Here is a 9,138-nt window from a genome sequence, read left to right on the forward strand (position 1 = left end):
AAACACCCCTACAACAGGACGCTGCCACATCCGTGCTTTACTGTAAACATGATGTTCTTTACTGTAGGCATGGTGTTCTTTACTGTAGACATGGTGTTCTTTACTGTAGACATGGTGTTCTTTACTGTAGGCATGGTGTTCTTTACTGTAAACATGATGTTCTTTACTGTAGACATGGTGTTCTTTACTGTAGACATGGTGTTCTTTACTGTAAACATGGTGTTCTTTACTGTAGGCATGGTGTTCTTTACTGTAGACATGATGTTCTTTACTGTAGACATGGTGTTCTTTACTGAAGACATGGTGTTCTTTACTGTAGACATGGTGTTCTTTACTGAAGACATGGTGTTCTTTATTGTAGACATGGTGTTCTTTACTGTAGACATGGTGTTCTTTACTGTAAACATGATGTTCTTTACTGTAAACATGGTGTTCTTTACTGTAGGCATGGTGTTCTTTACTGTAGGCATGGTGTTCTTTACTGTAGACATGGTGTTCTTTACTGTAGACATGGTGTTCTTTACTGTAGGCATGATGTTCTTTACTGTAAACATGGTGTTCTTTACTGTAGGCATGGTGTTCTTTACTGTAGACATGGTGTTCCTTACTGTAGGCATGGTGTTCTTTACTGTAGGCATGGTGTTCTTTACTGTAGACATGGTGTTCTTTACTGAAGACATGGTGTTCTTTACTGTAGACATGGTGTTCTTTACTGAAGACATGGTGTTCTTTACTGTAGACATGGTGTTCTTTACTGTAGACATGGTGTTCTTTACTGAAGACATGGTGTTCTTTACTGTAGACATGGTGTTCTTTACTGAAGACATGGTGTTCTTTACTGTAGACATGGTGTTCTTTACTGAAGACATGATGTTCTTTACTGTAGACATGATGTTCTTTACTGTAGACATGGTGTTCTTTACTGAAGACATGGTGTTCTTTACTGTAGACATGGTGTTCTTTACTGAAGACATGGTGTTCTTTACTGTAGACATGGTGTTCTTTACTGAAGACATGGTGTTCTTTACTGTAGACATGATGTTCTTTACTGTAGACATGGTGTTCTTTACTGAAGACATGGTGTTCTTTACTGTAGACATGGTGTTCTTTACTGTAGACATGGTGTTCTTTACTGAAGACATGGTGTTCTTTGGGTGGAAAGATGTAGTGCGTTTTCGACAGACATATCGTTTTGCATTCAGGCAAAAAAGTTCAATTTTTGTCTCATCTGACCACAGCACCCTTTGCTGCTTGGCATCGAAATCTAAAATATGCTTTTTGGCAAAGCTCAAATTAGACTTTTTATGAGGAGTTGTGTTTTTCTTGCCACCCTCCCATAGAGGCCAGATTTGTGGAGAGCTTGTGGTGTTGTGGTCACATAACACATTGACCAGTCTTAAAAGACCAGTCATAAAGAACTGAAGCTCCTTCAAAGTTGCCATTGGCTTCTTGGTAGCCTCTCTGATCAGTCTCCTCCTTGCCAGGTCATCCAGTTTAGAGGGACGGCCTGATCTATGCAGGGTCTGGGTGGTGCCATAAGCCTTAACTACTTCTTTATAATGGTCTTAACGGTGCTCCGAGAGACAAAGCGTTTGAAATCTTTTTATATCCATCCCCTGACTTGTGCCTGTCCACAATTTTATCTCGTAGATCTTTTGAAAGTACCTTTCCGCCCATAGTGGATTCTTTGCTTTGAATTGCGCTACTAAGCAGTGGAATCCTCTATGAACAACTGCTTTTATTCTGAACTAATCAAAGTCACTATAATTGATCACAGATGGAAGCCAATCAGCTTGATTTGTGATCTGGAAGGTGATTGGTTATACCTCAGCAAGTTTGCAATTGCAATTCTAGTTCCACTTTTCCAAATAGGCTATTTTATTGTTTCATTTTAAAATAATTTTCAGAATATAACGTTTTTTTTTTTACTTGGATATTGTGTGTTACAGTGTGTAAATTAAGCCTGAAAAAGTCACATTTTATGTGTTTTCATTGCAGGCTGTAAGGCAACAAAAGGTGAACATTTTGAAAGGGGGTGGTGAGTGTCTAATCCCACTGTATAAAATTGCCCATGTATTAGCATATTTTAGCATATATGTTACAGTATACATTCGACTACAACCCACTATAATTTCCATGGACCTGTTTTTCTGACTCAAAGCTTAAAGATTAAAGATTACCCACTCTGCAAGGATTTTGTGTGTTTGTGCCCCGTGGCGGGTAGATTCATGGCTAACCTACTTTTCCCCCAGGTGTGTTCTGTTGGCCTTGTGAAGCTCCTTGGGTAGAGAGAGGGAGGATAGCAGCTCTTCATGGGGGTAATCCTCCCATCCCTTAGGGAATGGGTCCATAGGGAGAAAGGGAGAGAGGAGACACACAGTAAGTTTCCCAAACATGACAGGAAAAGTCCAAACTAATCAGCAAATGCTCATTTTGGCTCTGCGCCAAACTCGGTCACCGCTGCGCAGGCAAATGCCAGGAACGTGTGGAACTAATCCTTGGGTATTAGCATCCTTCTCTCCCTCTCTCCATTACTCTACCTTTAAGTCCCCCTCTATCACACACTATTTATGCCTCAACCTCTCTCCCTAGCTGTTTCTCTGCATTTCCCCATCTCTCCAGCCCTCCCTTTCACTTTTCACTCATTTGATCGATATCCCTTGTCTCTGTCTCACTACAGGGATAGCAGCCTGGTATCAGTTCTTATTTCTACCTCCTCTATCCCCTTCTCTCTCACTCCCCAGACAGTAACACTAGCCTCCTCATCCCAGTCGTCCCCCCTCTACCCCTCACACTCTCCCTCTTTTCTCTCCCTCTCTCTCTCACTCCCCAGACAGTAACACTAGCCTCCTCATCCCAGTCCTCCCCCTCCTCTACCCCTCACACTCTCCCTCTTTTCTCTCCCTCTCTCTCTCACTCCCCAGACAGTAACACTAGCCTCCTCATCCCAGTCCTCCCCCTCCTCTACCATCCTCTCTTCCTTCCCTCTCTCTCCCCAGACAGTAGCTGAACTCCAGTGGTGGCTTCCCTGTCCCAGTGGGTGTAGAGCAGAGCAGTGTCTGTGCTGCTGATACCGGGGCTTGGATTAAACCCCTGATATGGCTGATCTAGAGTTTGCATTTCCCACACGAATGGTTACGGTTAGGATTAGGATTAGGGGAGGGGAAGCTGATCCTAGATCTGTACCAAGGGGGAACCTCACCTTGGAGCTGGCATGGCTCACAGGTTCATTAGCACCTCTCCAGCAGGCCACATGATGCTTCGCATAGGTCATGTGAGTGACCTTGTAGCTACTGTGCTGCTAGGCTAAGGTACAATGGTTAAGGATGGCTGAGAATGGAAAGCTACCTTGTCCACAAAATGACCTAATATTCAGAGTTAGCATATAGTTCCTGTCCAAAATGAGGTCAGAACATTCTAATACAATTAAAAATGACCAAAAAAACATTATCTTCAACATAACCACTGAGGAGATTGAACAGTTATATTATTATTGCACAACATGCTGTAATTTAAGAACAGAAGTGAGAAAAAAAATATATATAATAGAAAAAAGAGCAGGAGTGAGAATCGAAGGCCACTTTGGAAATACTTACAGGTCCTCTTTGGCTGAGCGTGTAATGACTGACTCAGGGTTGTGTAATATAAGGACTTCCTGTTTTTCTACAAAATAACAGTCTGCTTCTCTCCTGTTTCTCCACCACAAAGCCAAATCATTTGATGGGTCTGCATGTTTGTCAATGTGTGTGTGAGTGTGTGTGCGATAGGGAAGGTGAGATTTTGTGTGCAAGAGATAGTTTGTGTGTGTGTGTGTGTCCATCTGTACACTGTGTGATCAAGAGCAAGAGAGACAGAGAGAGAAGAAAATAGACAATGGTAGAGAATGGGAGAGTAAGAGAAAGTGTTTAATGTCCTGTACAATGTCTGTCACCTTGACTGAATCCCAGACATGCATATCATTCACAGCTCTGACTTCAGTTTATTATCTCCTGATCAGTTTCCACTCACTCTGTTTTTTGTTATAACAGCTGGCTGAGAAATGTGGGGGATACCAGTCAGACTGTGTTACCTACACATCAATCCAGGTGGTGTTTTAATAGCGGAGAGATCAATGGTGTAATGAGGGGAACTGTTTACTAGATCTACCAAGACCGAGATGGGAGATTCCACATGCTATCACTGCCAGTAATGCTGTATACATGCACCGTGAGGGAGGATATGATTTGTGGATCTGTGCAGAATGAGCACCGGCCAATAGACAGGCCAGAAAACCAGGAATACAGACATGTCATTCATGTTGACGGCCAATCAGTCTCCAGTCATGAATCCATATTTTTTTCTCTCCGTGTTTTCCTTTCCGGTTCTCGTTTTCCCTGGAGGTTTACTGAGGATGAGATGAGGGATATATTCTTTACTGGTGTTCTGAAGTGGGAGAGGAGAAGGAATAGTAGTGGTTTGCGTCACTCACACAGGTGAAGGGAAACACTCAGAATTCATGTATCTTGGAATCTGCAAGGAGCCTGGCTGTGTGGATTGCTGATGCAGAGAGAGGGAGTGTTTTTCATACAGCTCGGAGCGTCAGGCCGTGCCGGCTTCATGAGATGCGGGGGAAAAGCGGGGAGCGGCGTTGAGTCATGGCGAATGAGTCATGGCGACTTAAATCATTTACACTGCCCCCTCACTACGATATACACACGCACACACACACACGCACACACACACAGTGCTAAACATGCGTCCCCCTCACAAAGATACACTCACACAATCTCATAGAAACTGGAAAATAAATACACAGGCCCCTCACAAGACTACACGTAGCCAATCACATAGCAGTGGTAACTACATCGCCCCCTCATGCAGATATACACAATCACACAAACATCAAAAACACATCTGGATTTAATCACATCCACTGCCAGCTTTGTTAACAAACTACTGCTGCCTACTGCATAGATCTAGGCCTACTTCTGATTCTGAATACTGGCAGGTAGCTGCCTGTCAGGGGAGTCTTCCTGCTTATCCAACAGTAACCTAAAGCATTCTGCCCACAGCTGAGAAATGCTACTGTCTTCATATGATTCTGCATAAATGATGCTATGTGTGTTTGATTGAATTGTGGCCCAAGTAGAAGAGAATGTTCCTTCTCACATAGATGCACACTCACACATCACACACTCGGAGATAGGCCTAGCCTACATAACTTAACCAACGTTTCAACCTAACAAACGTGTAAATATAGGCACACACACTTAAACACAACAATACACCTTCAAACGTAACGCAGATGTGAATAACACTCCTCTCTCATTCTGTCTCATGCAAACGCACACTCAAACACCAATACACCCCCTCCAACACACACACACACACACACACACACACACACACACACACACACACACACACACACACACACACACACACACACACACACACACACACACACACACACACATCAACCTAGATACTATATAATGTGTGTGTGTGTGTGTGTGTGTTTGTGAGACTGTCTGGTGCAGGGGTCACAGTCTGTGGGGGGGTCTGTTCATCCTAACTGAACACAAAGATACGATTAAAACATCCCCTCTAATCATACAGCAGGCGGGGTGACCGACTGTGCCCTCTAGTAACCCTGGACAACCACACAGAGAAGCATAATCCCTGTGACAGCCAGACAGTAGTATAGTATGTAGTTCTGGAGGACAGACAGTGACAGCCTCCTCACACATCCTGACCTCATTCCAGTGTGTTGTGTGTCAGAGAGGAACGAGACACAGACTCACATATACATTAGTAATAGGGAAGGTCTGCACTCTCCACACACACACACGCACGCACGCACGCACACACACACACACACACACACACAGGGTTGATAGGAAGGTTTTTGTATCATAGGATTCCATTATACATTTTGCAAGGAAAACATCTGCATGGAAAACATTTCTAAGCCATGTTTTTTTTTGTAGAGAGAGACCGAGAGAGACCGAGAGAGACCGAGAGAGACCGAACGAAAAGACCGACAGAAACCGAGAGAGCCCGAGAGAGACCTGAGAGAGACCGAAAGAGACAGAGAACAAGGGAAGGAACACTATAGGATTACATATTGAACTACACTGATTTCTGTGACGGACACACCTGAAAAACCTGGTGTGTTTTCTAGGTGACAGTGTCCATGATGTCCCTGGCACATTTCATATGAATACAGCACATGAATACTGAAAGGCCTTTATTGAACACTGAATTCCATACCCTGATCTGGTTGTAATAAGAATGACGTCCAGAGTCTGCTGGGGTGAGAATGGCTACGTCAGGGGCATCATGGACACTGTCACCTAGACAACACACCTATGTTGTCCTTCCCTTGTTTTCTGTCTGTCTCGCTGTTTCTCTGTTCGTCCGTCCGTCTGTCCCTCTCCCCTTCCTCCACATCTGTCCCAGAGTCTGGGATAGGCTGTTTTTCTCGCACAGAATTACAAGCTGACCAATAGAAGAGTCAAACATTTCTACTATGGGAGATAGTAGATAGACATTGGTTAGTGATTTTGCTGTTCGTTACTCGTCTTGTTGGCTGAGGAAAAGTAAATGTGGACAGTTATTCTAACATGTTCAAAGTGTACCTCAGAATTCGGTAAGAAGGACCGCACGTCACTGCATCCTCGACTTGCAAGTTCTGTTCAGATGAATGACCATAATGTAAATATGATTTCTGTCATTCTGAGCACCGGGGTGGAGGCCCTAATCACATTACACACCCAATGTATGTGGGTCCGATAAATCTCTCAAATGTCCGGTAAATTAAAATGCTGACAGTCAAATGTCCAGCACCACATTTTCCTAACCAAAACCCTGGTAAGTGTGTGTGTGTATGTGTGTGTGTGTGCGCGTGTGCATGCACAAGTGTGTAGTCCTATCTTATGTGATTTAGAGATACATTGAGGACATGAAAAGGTTGCAGTGGGGTCAGATCCATGTTCAGATGTATAGATAACACAATGTAGATAGATGTATTCAGTAGTCCAATACAGGCATGAATCAGCCTGTTCATGTATTAAACGTATGTCTCTCTCTCTCTCTCTCTCTCGCTCTCTCTCTCTCTCTCTCTCTCTCTCTCTCTCTCACACACACACACACACACACACACACACACACACACACACACACACACACACACACACACACACACACACACACACACACACACACACAGAAGGCTGCGTGGCTATACATCTTCATAAAGTGTACATGGAAATGCATGGAAGGGTCGTCTTATGAATGTGTTGTTCAGTATTCATGGTAATGGAGATGGAGAGGGTCACACAGAGCGCCCCCCATGTCTAACAGACACACTCACACACACACACACACACACACACGCACTCACACGCGCACGCACGCACGCACGCACGCACGCACTCACTCACTCACTCACACACACACACACACACACACACACACACACACTCACACTCACACTCACACTCACACTACAGTATCCCATTTTCAATATAACCCTTTTCCTTATCGCATGTTTATGCATCACAATGCTTTTCCCCTCTATAATTTGGTTTTGGAGGCTCAGGCATTTCGGCAGCAGGTAGCTAGTAGGATTAAAGGAAGATGAAACCCCATGCGGCGTGGTGAGTTGAGGGACATTCCAATCTCCTTGTGTCCAGACAGGGATGAGCAGAGGTGTGCGTGCGGGGCTCAGGGTAAAGAGGGGATTGGGTGTTAGTTGTAGCCCTCTGAACAGCCTCACCAGCTGCCACTGCCAATGTGTGAGGGAGCGTACCACATGCGTCTGGACCCTCCTTTTCTATCCTTCCCACCCCCCTCTTTTTTGTTGTTGTTGAGGTGGGCCCACATCCTCCAGTCCGTTGCATGTATGCATGTATTAGCTCTCTACCTTGAAGTGCAGACGAGCGACCTTCAGACGCTCTCCAGTAACCATGGCAGCGCACGAATAGCAGGGCAAATTAGCATTTGCGTTCGCTAGCGCGCCGTCTTCAACAAAGCCCATCGATTTTGTCTCTGGGATTTATTCAGAAGAGCCTGCATTAGTGAGGCTTCTCTTCACTTAACTAAGATGGGTTTTTAAAATTAATTCAGTTGCAAAGAGATTGGGAGGGATGATCGGTTGATGAAAGAGAGAGAAAGAAAGAGGGAGAGAGAGAGAGAGAGAGAGAAAGATGAGAGAGAGAGGCAAACAGAAATAAATAGAGAAAGAGAGAAAGAGAGAAATAGACAACTAGAGAAAGTCAGAAAGACAGAAAGAAAGATTGAGAGAAGGGGACCTGTCCTCCGAGTTCTATCTCTGTCTTGTTGTTTCAGGAGAACTTGAAGGGGCTTCAATAGAATAAGGTATTTTGGTCTATTGACTGGTATTGTGGAGGGACCCATTTAATCCTTTAGAGGGTGTTGAAGCATAAGAGAAGGCTGATGACGGGGTCCAGAAGGGTGATGACGGGGTCCAGAAGGGTGATGACGGGGTCCAGAAGGCTGATGACGGGGTCCAGAAGGGTGATGACGGGGTCCAGAAGGGTGATGACGGGCTCCAGAAGGGTGATGACGGGCTCCAGAAGGGTGATGACGGGGTCCAGAAGGGTGATGACGGGGTCTAGAAGGGTGATGACGGGGTCCAGAAGGGTGATAACGGGCTCCAGAAGGGTGATGACGGGGTCCAGAAGGGTGATGACGGGGTCCAGAAGGGTGATGACGGGGTCTAGAAGGGTGATAACGGGCTCCAGAAGGGTGATGACGGGCTCCAGAAGGGTGATGACGGGGTCTAGAAGGGTGATAACGGGCTCCAGAAGGGTGATGACGGGGTCTAGAAGGATGATGACTGGGTCTAGAAGGGTGATAACGGGCTCCAGAAGGGTGATGACGGGGTCTAGAAGGGTGATGACGGGGTCTAGAAGGGTGATAACGGGCTCCAGAAGGGTGATGACGGGGTCCAGAAGGGTGATGACGGGGTCTAGAAGGGTGATGACGGGGTCTAGAAGGGTGATAACGGGTGATAACGTGCTCCAGAAGGGTGATGACGGGGTCCAGAAGGGTGATGACGGGGTCTAGAAGGGTGATAACGGGCTCCAGAAGGGTGATGACGGGGTCTAGAAGGGTGATGACGGGGTCCAGAAG

Source organism: Salmo salar, chromosome ssa07 (assembly GCF_905237065.1).
Source record: "Salmo salar chromosome ssa07, Ssal_v3.1, whole genome shotgun sequence".
Classification (NCBI taxonomy): Eukaryota; Metazoa; Chordata; class Actinopteri; order Salmoniformes; family Salmonidae; genus Salmo; species Salmo salar.